The following is a 14,550-nucleotide window of genomic DNA, read 5'->3' on the forward strand; positions in this document are numbered from 1 at the left end:
ACAGGTTGCCCAGAGAGGTGACAAAGGCCCCATCCATGGAAACATTCAAGGTCAGGTTGGATAAGGCTCTGAGTGACCTGATCTAGATGAAGTGACCTGATCTAGATGTCTGTGGCAGGGTGGTTGAACTAGATAACGTTTAAAGGTCCCTTCCAACACAAACCCTTCCATGATTCTATGGGAAGGAAGGGTCTCTCACTGAATAGGAGTCTTTCATCCTTCCACTGACCAGCTGAGTGGATGACGCTGGGACACTGATGTTAGTGCAACTCAGGGCTTTGAGCATGTTTCAACAAATACACCTGACTATAAGCAAAGTAGTGGTGAGAAAAAAAGGAACGCAATGTTTCTTGGAATAAATAACACTTCTAATAACTACCTCATACTGCCCAGTGACAGGAGCAAAAGTGACAGGGTAAGGAATTCCCAGCACTGTCATCAGGTGCTTTCCCAGAAGTTTACTTTCACTCTGTAATGAACAAATTACTTGGTTTTTTTATTGTTTAAGAAGCAGAGGTTGATATTTGGTTTTGTGCATTTATAGCTTTGTCTCTTCAGAGGCTGCCTCGCAAAAGCTTCTGGTTCTTTTCACATTTCCCATTGGAATTTTTTTCCTAAATACATATTTAAATTTCTCCCTCTATTTCTTTAAATGCAAAATGCAAGCCTCTGCATCTACAAAAAAGCTCAAACGCTTTTCTTTTCTTTCTGTCTTTCAGCTCTGCTTCTGCTTTCCATTTATACTTCTGCTCAGTTAATTACTCCCTTATAATTATTTCCCTCTTTATTTACGTGGGCATGTATTTTCCATGGGAAGCTGCTGCCTGGTCCTTGGGAGTCAGTGTAACCTGACTCCAACTCTGCTTGTTCTCTGCAAATCTACTGGCGTTATGGAGCAGCCCTCAGCAATCGAGGGATAGGATCCTTGGCTTGCTGGTCACTGGCTGCTGGGTGCCCACTCCCTGTTTGCCTAGTGCACCACAGCATCTGGCAATGAGCTGTCATCCCTACAGAGCCTGGCCTCAGGTGGGCTATGAGGCCAGAAACCTGGGGGGGGGCAAAGCAAGGGAGGCACGAACAACTTGGGAGGGTGAGGAAAGTGAGGGCATGTCCTAGTTAGAACAGTTGGTACCAGTTCATCATTGTATGGGTGTAACCCAAAACTGTGTATTCTATAGCATTCCATGCCATTTCCCAGAAACTGTTATCAGTAGACTACTTACACCCTCTGCCCAGAGCAGCCTGACTCCTCAGGCTATAAACTGGGTGTTAAGAGGCCTGTGAGAGAGGAGGGTGCCCCCTGTCCTCACACCTCATACCCATTGTGAACTTCCTGCCCTGAGGGAAGTACTGGGCATTCCTGCCTGAACTGAAGAATATATAATCTTGGAGTCTTGGAACTTTTTTAACCTCTCGTGGGATCCAGAGGAAGACTGCAGACCACAACTCTCAACCAGACTACAACCACCACCCTCAACTGGACTGCAATCACCACTCTTGACCAGACTGCAACAGCACTCTCACCAACAGGTTTTCCCCCTCTCCCTTTACTTTGGACTCAGGGGGCCCAAAGAACACCACTCTGTTCATGCCCCAGGGTGCTGGGTTATACATTTTGGTTTTGTGGGTTAAAACAAATTGTTTGTCTGTATAATCATACTTATTGTATTATTTTATCAAATTGTTATTCTGACTTATAATCTCTCTTTTGAGTTGGGTTCATTTCCCCTGCCGGTTTACCTTTAAACCAGCTCAGGGTATCCCAGCATTGCAAGTTCCATCCCTTCATCTCCCTCAACCACTGCTCTTCTGCTGGGGAAACCAAGCTGGCAGGAACGGCAGTATGTGCTTCAAAGGGCTCCTGCCAAGCACGTCACTGCAATTTGTGTAATGGGCTGAAAGTCTTGAGTGAGCAGTGATATATAAAGGAAAAGTCCTAGTGAAACTAGTGATCCTTACAGCTTTTCATTCCTAAAAATTTGAGGGTAAGGAAATAGCTGTTAGAGTAAGCAGGAGATAAATGTTGGTTCATGGCACCTTCTTTATTCAAGCATTTTTGGTGTGTCCCAGGGTTGCTGTCCCATAGGCAGGGCTTACCTTTCTTCTTCATCTCTAAATGGCAGTACCATTCCTTTCTTCTTCATCTCTAAATCATTTCCAGCTTTCTCCTTGGACATCAATTAGAACCATCAGAACTGATCAAAAAGAAGGAAGAAAAAGTTTTACACAGATGCTTCATTTCAATATCCTTCCTAATTTTTTGTTTTAATTTTCATGTTTTAAAAACTTTTTTCAAATACTTCTTTGGCTGTGAAAAAATTTCCCTTTAGTCTCCCATAATCAAGTAATAATAGAAACAAAATACGTCCCCTTCAATATCCACATTAAAGAAGTTTGTGCCTGTCCCTCTTGGGAATTAGCTGCTACTGTGACCTGCATTTTTTTCATCTCAAATCAACTTTCTTGTGGGATCATATTAATTTCTCTGTAGTGGTAGAAATGGAGTTGCAGGTATTTGTTTTTCTCACAATCAGGCTGAGACTGAATCTCTGGCCACAGCTGTGGCCAAGTTGGTCAAAGGATCTAGTTTGTCTGAGAAGCAAAGTGTCTCTTTAGTAGCAGTAGCCACAAGAAATTCTTCACATTAATGCCAGCGAGGCTCTAGAAGCTCTCTGCTTCTCAGCAGCTCCTGGTCCAAATAGTTCAAAGCTTTCCATGCTCTCTGACTGGTACACCTTCCGTGACTGTGCACAGGCTGGGAAGCAGCACCTCAGTTGATTTCAGCTCTCCCAGTTGCCACAGTTTGCTGGATTTTAGAAGATATCCTATGGAAAGCAATTCAACAACAGCTGGCGTGCAGGCTCCAGGCAAAGCAGACCCAGGCTCTGTGGGCTCTGCTCCCAGTGCTGCTGGTCACAGTGCCAGTGCCTTGGGTCACCTGCTGGCATGAGGGACAGATATGCTCTGAGATGGAGCCATGGGCCACTCCCAAGCTCACTCACTCACAAGCCAGGGTCGCTTCACAGCAAAGCACAGAACTCACTTTTTTCAGATGCTTCGCAAGTATGAAAAGGAGTGTGAGGGAGAGGACAAGGTGTTCAAGTCAAAGGGTCCAAGCACTAGGGTGGGAAGAGCAGAATCCACACTCAATAACATTTATGCTTCTCTCAATATTGTACATGGCACTTAGTTCCTGTAGCAATTTGAACCTCATAAATACCAATGACAGATAGTAATTAGCACCTCATACATACCATCAACAGATGATCTTGCCACTAGGAAGCAAAAACAAGCTTTTCATACCCAACTGGCCAAGCAAGCTTGAAGCTGAAAATAACAAGAAGATGTAAAAAACACTGAAAACAAAGATCTTTCCTTGGACTCAATATTTTGATGGAAACAAAGCCTAAACCAGCAGCATTACACTAGCCTTTGGCTCCAAAATGCCCCAAGTCAATATATATCTGGCCGATAAAAGGGTAGTTGATTGATTCATTATAGCCAAAGGCTCAGCTCCTAGGAATGGATGTTGCTTAATTTTTTTCTGGGATCTCTTTGATCTCTGCTGGAGGTTGAGGAGCAGACTCCAAATTATGAAGTATTTTTGGAATTATATTGAGACCATTTCACAGAAGAGTCACCTTCAAGTCTCCAAGATTCTCTCTAGAGACACAGGGATGATGGAAAACTTCTAGCACGACATTTTTATCTGAAAGAAGAAGAATATAGCAGATCTTAAAGAAATGGTAATCCAATCATATTTGGATGAACATTAAGATCTGGATGTAGGACTTCAAGTTTTCTACACATTAAATTAAAAGCACAAGTTTCTATGAGGGTATGTGGAAGCAATAAAAGATTTACAGTTCTCTGTGGATCAGCTAGAGGAGACAGGCATCCTATACATGGCACATGGGAGAAACTCACCTTTTAATTCAGTGTGTTGAATTCCACAGCAGCATTTATTCCAGGTTAACAACAGGCAACAGCGGTATGCCATCTGCTCCCTACCATTCCCCCTCTACACAGAACCCTCCCTGTCTCCCCATGTACCTTAGGGTCCAGAGGGTCTTTCACCTTGTCCTGTCTGCCAGATTTTGGTCATATTTGCTAGGCTGCTGTAGAGCTCCTGCAGCCAGAGCAGTGGCTGAGAGTCTGATAGAATCTGGGGGTCTTCTCATCACAGATAGTGGTCAGCAGGTGAACTCACAGTTCAGTATCTGATAAGTGCTCTGGCAAAGCAAGTCACAGAACAAGGAAACCTCCTTCAGTGTAACTCTAGTAACCTCCTCCATAATAATATAGCAATGTGGAAGGCTCCACATTCACTGACTGTTTTATCCAAGCATTAGAAAATATTAAATAGCATATTTAGCAAAACAAGAGCTTTCAGGTATTCTCTTTGTCAAGGGCAGAGCTGCACATCAAGTTTGTATCTAGCTGAAACCTCTACTGACTTAATTAGAATAAAATGAATGAAGTGTAGTCATTATAATCTGCTTTGCAGTGACACAAATGTGTAAAAGCCATGTTCATATGACAGGATTGTCCAGATTTTGCATCCAAGTCTTTGACAAGAATAGCCAGGTTTGGGGGGGACAAGAGGGAAGGAGGAGAGAAGGGAAGATCATAAAATTTTCTCAGCTGATATTGCTAAAACGCTTGGAAACAGCCACTAAGTCTTTCACTGCCTCCACCCTTCCCAGAAGTCTCATTGTGGTAAATAATGTTGCACTTATTTGAAAACTCAGGTTTCATAAGGCTGGCTGTGCCGGGGGAGCCGGCAGTGCAAGCAGCACTGAACATCTCTGCTCCTAAACGCTGAAACCCGGCACTCATGCCCTTTTGGTTCCTGGGAGCATCTCCGTTTGCTTTCAGAAAGCGGCTCGAGCTTCTGCCTCAAAGTTAAAGCATATCGTGACAGATACTCTAATCACAATGTCTAAATATAATACAAGGGAAGACAATTTAAGAGAGCTGAGCTACACTTTTTTAAGCAACTGTCGGGAAACTGCCTCTGTGGCTTGCTGCTTTAGAGTAAGATTAAATGAATCAGTCTCACCATTTGAATGCGTGGGAAGTCAGAGACAGCAAAGTGACAACTAAGGATGGTTTATTTATAATTGGCCCTCCTTCTGTAGCTGTTTGTGCACAAGTCCTGTGCACTAAGTACAAAAGTACCTGCCCTTTATGTAAAATTACTCACAAATGCTACGTGTAGGTCAGTAGATGCCTATGCTGGTTTGGCTGATTACAAAGTTCATGTAATTATTATTGAACTGTCTAGTGATGTTTAGAAAAAGAATACAGCTTATTATGCAGCAGCTTCAGAGGCTCTGACTCCACGGTCCTTCAGCCAGGAGTCTTTCACAACAAGGAAGAGCCTGAGCTGGGCATTGCTGCCAGAATTCTGGAGGAATGATGTAGAGACTGGGGCACCCCCTCGTGCAGCAGCTTTGCAGCCAAGGGTAGGTCTGTGAGGGCTGGAGGGCAGAGGCAGCATTGTTGGAAGTTTTACTAGTTGGGACCTTTGATGCTTAAGCTGCAGTTCCCCGTTCCTTGAGATAAAACACCTCTGAGTTTAACCCAAAGGTTTCCAAAACAAGACTTGCCAAAGACAGGCAAGAGTGCTGTAGCTGCAGATGTAATCACAAGCTTGGGATAAATTCAGTAGTTTATGGTCCTGTTTGATTAACGAGCCCAACTGGAGCAGCATTGCAAGGAGAAATAGGTTTTTCAAAGGAAAAATGTGGGTTTCTCATCTCCACCACCTCAGGATGTGGCCCTAACCTTTTGAAGTGTCATTCTGAGTAAGGAAAGGCAATATCAACAAATCTGAAATAAAGTTGCTGAGAGAAGGACCTGGGCGTGGCTGAGGAGAGCAACATTGCTCTTTGTCTAGCCTCCAGGTGGGGAAGTCAATGGAGTGAAGCTGACCTCCAGCTTTTATTCCTCCCCACTTTGGCAGGCTTGGCCTTTAGTCTATAGCATCAGCCTGCCCCCCTAACTAGGAAATATTATTAAAATGGCATTAAATATTAAGAGAGACAACACAGCATCTCTCGCGGTGAGGGAGCTCCTGACACAGCAATCTTTTCCTAATAAACCGCCTTGACAAACAGTTTACTTATGTTCTTATTTCAATTAGATGAACTACTCTGCAGTGGTAAGGGTGAGTGTGTCTGGGTGTTATTTTGAGAAGTAGTAAATATTTATTCAGCTCTCTCAGCACAGAAGTGGGTGGGCAGCAGGGTCCCAAGACAAGACCTGATCATCACAATTGTTAAAGCCACAGTCACAGGCTGTGGCTAACCAACAAGGAACAATGTTCTTGTGTGAACTCATCACCAATAGCTTAGCTATTACTACTGGTACAGCATTAACAGTGATGGACATCATGGTCAGGTTTGGCTCTTGTAGAGATCTGGGCTGGAGAAGGAGATAATGTCTATTAAGTAGTCAAATAAGTGTAAATACTAGAAGGGTTTCCCATCCCGCCAAAGCTCAGTGCTGTGTTGTGGCAGGCACTGCATGTACCAAATATGCTCCTTGGCCCACAGTGCCTAAACACACCAAGTCCCTGAACAGATCTGTGGTCAAATCATGGGCTCAGATCTCCAGGCTCCCAGCTGAGCGAGGGAGTGGTGCAAAGGCAGGAGTGGTGCTGGAAGGCACTTGGAAATTTAATCTAAGCAAAGAAAATCTTCATCTCTGCTTTCTTGGAAACTTTGCCTGTAATTTCAAATATTTTCTGTTGACAGCATGAAAGTCATGGAAGTAAACACGTGTACTTGTCTTTGAAACACTGCTGGTCTGCTGGACATTTTGGGAGGGGAGATAAAAATGTTTAACTTGGGAAAAGTAGTTGCTTTCCAGAAAATCCCTCAAAGCTCTACACAGCGCATGGCTTGGAAGCCACGAGGTTTCTGTCAGCACATCTGCACTTATCCCTGAAGTATAGTATAGAAGATCAGCTTAGGCTAAGGGCCACAGAAAGTTTTATTACTTTAAAGTCACTGAGTTTGTTTTATAAGGCCTGACCAAAATTTTACCTCAGTCTGTATAATTTTTTCCCCCATTTAATAAAATACCTTTATTTGAAAAGGTTGTTTCAGAGGCTGAAGAATAGATGGAAATCTCTTACCTTGTTGCTGAAGCCATGTCTGAGACAAAACACAGCTGTTCTTTGCTGGTAATGCCACGCAATGGGATTTTTTAAGGTGGAGAGTGGAGAATGGGATAAATAAAGCTGAGTGGCGAGGTAGGATATGTAAGTGGACCAGGCAGGTATTGCCCAGTAGGAATTTGGCTTGTAAATCATCTGGTTAATAACTCCATAGAGTCTATAATGATAGTTGATGCCTCTTCAAAAAGTCAACACATTTTGCAGAACCTCAGTTCTCCATCCCTCATACATTCCTCTACAGCACTTTATACAGTGCTGTAGAATCACAATCTGCCTCATATGTAGCTTTTTCTTTTCATACGTGTTGCCCTTTTAATCTGAAATAGTTTCCTCCTTTCCCTTTGACTGGTGTTCAGGAACAGATTTAAAATGGGCATTACATATAAAATTTCAGATCCAGAAGCAGAGAGTTCAGAGTGCAAGATAATTCCTCATGTGCATGTCTGTATCCATACAGAAATTATTTGGAGTCTGAAGAATGTGATTTAAAAGTCTGGGCCAAACTTTCCTTCTGAGTGGCTGTATTTAGAGATGCATGTGTGTTCAGGGGCATCGTAGCATCCAGTACCAGTAGAGCCATACAAGCTGATAGGAATTGAGGGTCTGCCCACAGGACCCTGCTGATGCCAATGGCCACCAAAAAAGTTGAGTTGATGCTGGAGATTGTCCTTCCTTTGGAAATAGCACTTTAAGTAAGGCAGAGTATGTGAGTTGGAGTTTAGAGGATGCACTGGTAGTTTCACCAAAGGAAGCTGAGGAATTGCAAAGTGAAAACAGGGCAAAATTTAGAAAGAGATAATTTGAAAAATTTCCTCTTTAAAAATTGGAAAAAAGTACTGGGGGGGAAAGAAGCATGGAAATATCTTTGTTACACCCTGGATTGTTTTTAGCAGGATATAAGGACTACATTTAATCTTTGCTGTGTAGAATGGGAAAAGTTTTTTCCTTGCTCTAATTGTGTCTCTTAATACAGCCTTTACCGGTGGAATAATTAACAAAGCCTGCATCACAAATGTGATGCTCTAAGGAGCTAGGTGCTGTTGTGCCCTTTCCAACTGCACCAGAGTTAGGAGGCTTTCTAGTGAGCTCTGGTAAGCAGGAGTCTCCCAGGAATTTCTGAGCACAGAAAACGCACAAGTGGGTGCTATTGGCGATTTTCACCATAAGGATTTTTTTCGGTGAGTTTTTCCTCCTTCCAGCCAAGGACAAACCTCTGACACTAGCCCACATTATTGTTTGAAGACAGATTGAAATCTTGTGATTCTGACATCATTTTATTTTTAATTTCCACACTGCAAATGTCAGGGGAAAAAATACCCTAAAAATTATACTTCAGAAAAGACTATAATTACTTCCAATTAAATCATGGCCCTGGTTGTTTGAAAGACAACCACAGCTAGAATTTCATTATCTGATAAGCACTTTTTCTTAATATATTTCAAAGTTTCTTTTATTAATAAGAAAAGGATCCAAGACCCTGCGACAATACCTGAGCCAACTGCAAAAGCTCGATGATGGGAAACTGTGTTTAACCCCTCAAACAGAGAGGCCACATCATTTTTAGGGCATTTATTTCAGTGATACTCCTAATGGGGAAGAAAGTTCAGAAATGTGATCATATGTGGTGGTAGGCCTGGATGAGGTGACCCAGATCTCTGCCTTCCCCGGGGCACTAATCAGGCTGTGCGCTTTCATCGCACCTTTCTGCCATCCGTGGTACCTGAAGCGTTTCACAACATCTGTCCATTGCCACACTCCTGTCTATGTCAGGGTACATCTGCTGAAGCCACTGAGGCTTTATCAGCATCATCTGGTTTCATAGTGGGAATTAAGTCTTATCCCCCTGTATGTCTGCATCGTAAATCCATTTGTTACCCCCTGAAAGAGGCATTCACATCACACAAACTGCACTGATGTTCAGACTGAGTAAAAATATCTGAGTTCTTATAGAGTCCAACTCGATGGTGCACAGGATAATTTTGTTGGAGGTTTTTATGATCTTATTTTGAACTTAAGCTATGACTGAGCCATCAGTCCTCAACCCCACTCAAGTATGCAGCGTATTGTCGCTGACTGTTTTCTGGTGTGCTCAGGAGTCTGTCTGTATCATTTGCCATGCTGAAGAGGGATGTGTGGGCTTGAGGGAAGGGGCTTCCACAAAACAGCTGCCTGCAAAAAGGCTTGTGTGTGAAGGGATGGGTCATACTGAAGGGAGCAGAGTCTAGCAACAGAGCAGCAACAGGGTGTAAAGTCAGTTATAACTATAGTCCCTTTCCCTTAGCATCCCAGACAGCCATTACCACAAGTGTTTGAGTTGGTAGGACCCAAAATCCCCGTCACAAGGGACAGGATTTTCACCAGGTGAGAGAAAATCTCTGCAGAGGCAGCCTATAATGAGTGTTTGCTAACGATGATCCTTGTGGGTCACTTCCAACTCAGAATATTCTGTGATACTGTGATTAGCAGTGATGTAAGGCTGGGAATGGACATACCATAGCAAACTGCCTGGCCATCCACAACTTGTACACAGGACAGACACTCCTGCTATCCATGGAAAAATCCTCCCCCAAATATTCCACATCACAGTGGCTAGTCTCTGAGCTGGTCTTCTTAAGTGGAAAGAAATTAAAAATTGCAATTGACTCACCAGTAAAAATATGTGAGTGTACTCAGCAAATAAAGTAGATTCCCTGAGCACTTACCTAATAATTTTACTTTTAATTAAACTGTCCATTCCCTCACTGATTTACATTTAAAAAGAAAACATCTGTGTGTATTTCACTGGGAAACCTTCCCCTGGTGTTTTAAGAAAATATTTTCCTTTGCTTAACATGAAATATTTGGGACCGGATCCTTACTAACAACATGCTGCCTTCCAGCTCCACTGTGAAGGCAAACAGGTATAAAAGGTTGTCACTGAAGGGGATGTGCTCACCTTGTGTGATTACAGCCTTTCTCTCCTGTTTTTTCTTTGGGTTTTTTTGGTTTGTTATGTTGTTATTGTTTTCTTAATGTAACTTACAGTCTTTTATTAACACATTCTTAGGCTCAGTCTTTCCAAAGAAACAAATGCAGTGGACGATTAACCAAGAAAGCTGGAGCCGCAAACCCCCTCAGCTTTCTTTGAGGGAAAGAGGAAGACATTGCATCTCAGCAGCAGGCACCTCTGCAAATGCCCCTGGCATTCTCTTGGCAAAGCCAGGGCTTGGTGGAGGTACCAGAGAAGAGAAGGTGATGCCACCATGGTGTTTCTGGCTCTGAGAGACCAAAGGGCACCTTGTGTCCATTCACACAACCCCCCTAAACTGGCAATGAATGTTTTAAAACTCACCTGCCTTCCTTCTTATATCTTGACTTCCAAAATCTGTATTAATTTCTAAGAGAAAAGAAAGAGAAGCCCAAACTCTCACATTTCCAACAAAAAACAGTAACCCCTTCTACTCCCACTGCAGTTAAGTATAGGCTGAGGTTGTTACCAGCAGTCCCCTGAGACACCAGTCAAACACCATATGCCTTTCTGGAGAAGTCAGTTACATGCTAAGACCACCAAGATTTGTGTATGGGGAGCAGAAATGGAGCCCCCTTGAGTACCCGCCCAGTGCTGTTAAAAGGCCACCTCTCCTTTCCCTGGCTTAGTATCTGCCATCACCACCCCATAGCCATTGTGGACATGGGTGGGGATGCTGCGACTTTGGTGGTACATGATACTCCGTGATACGGCTGTACTTGCACTCAGACTGCGGCTCTGTTTATAGGAGACCCAAATATGCAAATGGAGAAATGAAAAATCTTAAGATGAGACATTAATATATGCTTCTCCAGTGCTGGTTTGCCATCCTTTCCCGAGTGAAGAGGCCAAAGAGAAGAAGTAGTCTGTTGAGGTGGGAAAGTCTCTCGGGATTCAAAATTTTAGTGACACCTCTTGCAGTCTCAGGCCTGCAGAGAGTGGACCATGATCTCTCCAGCAGAACGGTCTTGTCCCGGGACTGTTGCAGCTGCGCTGCCAATGACTGGCTCCTGACAGGTATGTCCACACCACGGTTTTGTCTCTAGCTCAGGGGCCTAAGGTGTAACATCCTTGCATGGATGCTCAGTTTTGGAGAGAATGGAAAGAAGGGTGTAGGCTCAGAGTTGGGCTGCCTCCAGAGTGCATCCCCATCTATGCACAGAAATGGAGAAGTGCAGCAAGGGATTGTGCACCTTGGATCCAATCATACGCCCTAAGTCTTCTTTGAAGGAGACTCTCAGGTAGAGGCCCCTGTGTGAGCTGGGAAGGAAGGCTGTGCCTAGCAGGGCAAATCCTTGCTCCCTCTGAGTGCCCACAAACCGCCAGCTTCCTCTGCGCACCAGGTTTTCACAGCCAGTCTGGGCCGAGGTCAGGACCTGTTGGGGCTGGTTTTTGTTTACCAAATATACTGTGGCCTCATTTGGCAACAACATTTAAAAACGTGTAAGATCAGAACAGTCCTTGTTGGTGAAAATATCCCTATTAGTTTTCCTATCTTTGGATCCATTATCAGCAGATGAGAATCTGTAATGTCCTTGGTGATACTGAACCTGAGAGGCAATCAGGAATTGTCATCCTAGACCAGCCAAGTAGTCCATTAAGTTCATCACCTTTCCCCTAAAAGAAGCAGAATAACCTGTGCTTTGAAGCCAACAGCTTTAGCATTTGCCTATGTTACACGCAGGTTTGGCTGCTCCTGCATCCCCCTTTGTGCTCTACCCACCAGCCACAGGGCCAGGGACACCACTTTCATGTCCAGGCCACACACAGTGAGTTCTGTAGACTCCTTTGTCGACCCCTTCCTCTTTTCTTCTGGCAAAAGGGGTGAGGAGTGGGTTTGGTTTATGTTTTAAGTTCCTGTGCCATGCCAGCTTTGATGGACATGGAGTTAATGCAGACCCTAAGGGCTATGGGATAGCTCAGAAACAGAGGGAAAAAAACCTATCAGTGAAGTTTCACACAGCAGAGGCTGGTACCCCCGCCCCCATTCTGCAGCCGAGGACAGTAAGGATGATGTGACTAACCTGGAGCCATGCTGCAGCACAATGCAATGGCAAGAAGTGAAGCTGGCTCCTATAGCAGCCTGCTCCTCTGGTTTTGTTCTCTGCTTTTCTCCGACACTTCTCCTCTGTGGCTCTGAGACTGGGCTCCATGGCTGCTGCTCTGATCAAGGGCAAGGAGGTAGGCTGGGCTCAGAAGCTTTAGTAGCCTTGGAAAGCAGATCATGTTCTCCATCATAAAGAAGAGAGTGGCACAGAATTACAATGACCAGAAACACGTTTCAAGAAAATATTAGATTTTCTACTCATGGCTAGAGCTGAACCCTGAGGGTTACCATGGCTGAATAAAAGAGGGGCGAGAAGCAAGTTCCAGTACTGTGCCCATGTCCATCTGCACGCTTGCCCTCCACCTCTGGCCTGGACTTCCCCCGTGGTCCAGCTGGAGACAGCACCATTTCTTTCCAAGATTTGACCGTGGTTGGTCTCGGGATCACTCTCAAAATGAAGCAGGGATGAGACAGGAGCAGGTTTTGCTCCCTCTGCTGTACATAGTCTTCCAGTGCCATCCCAGCCTACTTGGAGCCCTCAATCACCTCCACCAGACCTGCATGGCACTCCTTGACACATTTAACATGTATCCTCAGCTTCATGCAGTAAACAGAATGCTAATGGGCCATGAGACAGCTCTCCTGTAGTTTCAGGCATTTTTCAGTGTAGGGAGAAAAATCATGCAAAACACTGAAAATACCTTACTAACAAGAGGGCCCACGGGAGCCTGGGAATCACATCCTCCCCAGCGCAGCATGGCCATCCTGCTCCATCGGCTGGGTCACCACGCATTGCTCCCTGGCCTGCTTTTATCTGCCAGCGTAGGCACCTGCAGCACCCCGAGATGAGGGGCCAGGCTGGCAGGAGCACTTGGCTCTCAGTGAAATCCACAAGTAAAAGTTACCTCTTGCCTTCTCCTTGAGACATCAATGGGAGTAGCCGGGTGTTGAGCCCTGCTGCGATCAAATACTGCGGTGGGAGAGGTCTGAGCTGGCACCAGCAGCAGCAAGAGGCAGCGTTTTTGGGGACCAGCAGTAACTGCAGGCACAGAGAGAGTATGTCTTCACTGGTCCAGTCCCAGACTACTCATCTGCAAGGAGCTCCAGGCAGACAGATCCAGACGGCAGTTAATGCAGGATCACAGCCCGAGGTTTTGTTTCCACCTTTGCCAGAGGCTTTGCATGAGTCTCAGCTTCCTTTGCCCTCCTAATGGGTACCTGATGACTGACCTTCCTTTGTAAAGCTCCTGTCAGGCAATGGGGGCTCCTGTAGCTTCACCTACTGCTTTCCTGTATGCACGGACAAAAATGATGTTGGTCGGATTGGTGATCCTACAGCACGAGCTCAACCGGAGAGATGGATCATTTAAAATAAAAAAAAAAGCTGGGGGGGGGAGGGGAGGGAGAGAATAGGCTGTCAATCTTACTTAGTAAACACTTCTTTGATGTGGTTCCTTTTTAAAAAAAAAAAAAACACAACCAAAAAAACAACCTGAATCCTAAAAGCAACAACGTATGTTTATTTTAAATGCATCCGCTAAATATTTACACTGCAAGTAAGCTAAACGAAAAAAAAAAGATAAATTGGAACTTTTGTCAGTGAACCAGATTGTGAAATGCCTTGAGGGAATAGAAGATTTATTTGGGGAGAGGGGGAGAGGTAGGAATTTTCCATGCTATTGTAAAACATGAGCTCAAATTATATGATCCCCACAGCCAGTCAGTTGCAAAGCTTCAATCAGCTGCCTTTTTATTTTTTTCCCCTTCCTCTCTTTTCTATAAAGAGGAGGGGGGGGAAAGACAGAAGAGTTTCACCAACTTCTGTTGACTGTTCCTTTTTTCTCCTGATTGAAATGTGTTGTTAAACAAGATCCCACATAATCTCAGCAGAGGGTTTCTCTCGCTCGCTCCCGCTCCTTCTGGGAAGCCGCGATCGGTGCCATCGGCGCTTGATTATTTGCAAACTCCCTTCGCTGCTTTTTTTTTTTTCTCCTTTTTTTTTTTTCCTCCTCTCCGTCTCGGTCTCCGTCTCCCTCTCTCTCCCTCCGTCTCTCTCTCCCTTTCTCTCACCCCCAGTGCAACTTTTGCAGGCGCCCCGGCACACGCAGCCATGCCGCGCTGAGAGCGGGGGCACCGCGCCAGCCCCCCTCCTTCCCTCCCTCCCTCTCCTTTCCTCCCTCCCTCTCTCCTTCCCTCCCTCCCTCTCTCCCTCCCTCCCTCCCCAGCGCCGCCGTCCCGAGCCGGGGGGGCCCCGCCGCCCGCCGCCCCTGCCCGGCCCCGCGCCTCGCCTCGCCCCGGCCCCGGCCCGGC

The 14,550-nt window shown here is 45.0% G+C and overlaps 1 protein-coding gene across 4 annotated transcripts in view; it reads right to left on the reverse strand.

The window, feature by feature from the left end:
• Window positions 1-13,021, reverse strand: part of TBXAS1 (thromboxane A synthase 1) — a 264,346-nt gene extending 251,325 nt beyond the window's left edge. Inside the window, exons 1-3 of one of the 4 annotated variants that reach the window (XM_051784698.1) lie at window positions 7,145-7,531; window positions 4,054-4,232; window positions 2,098-2,195 (exon numbers count right to left, since the gene is read on the reverse strand). The gene's annotated coding sequence lies outside the window, so the exon portion shown is untranslated. Of the gene's footprint in view, window positions 1-2,097; window positions 2,196-4,053; window positions 4,326-7,144; window positions 7,532-11,916 lie in introns of those variants that run through there. The other 3 variants (XM_051784696.1, XM_051784695.1, XM_051784699.1) reach the window with 3 other exon arrangements.
• Between the last annotated feature and the right edge of the window lie 1,529 nt (window positions 13,022-14,550).

Source organism: Manacus candei, unplaced genomic scaffold (genome assembly GCF_025592945.1).
Source record: "Manacus candei isolate 608988 ecotype Guabito, Panama unplaced genomic scaffold, ASM2559294v1 h1tg000018l, whole genome shotgun sequence".
Lineage (NCBI taxonomy): Eukaryota > Metazoa > Chordata > Aves > Passeriformes > Pipridae > Manacus > Manacus candei.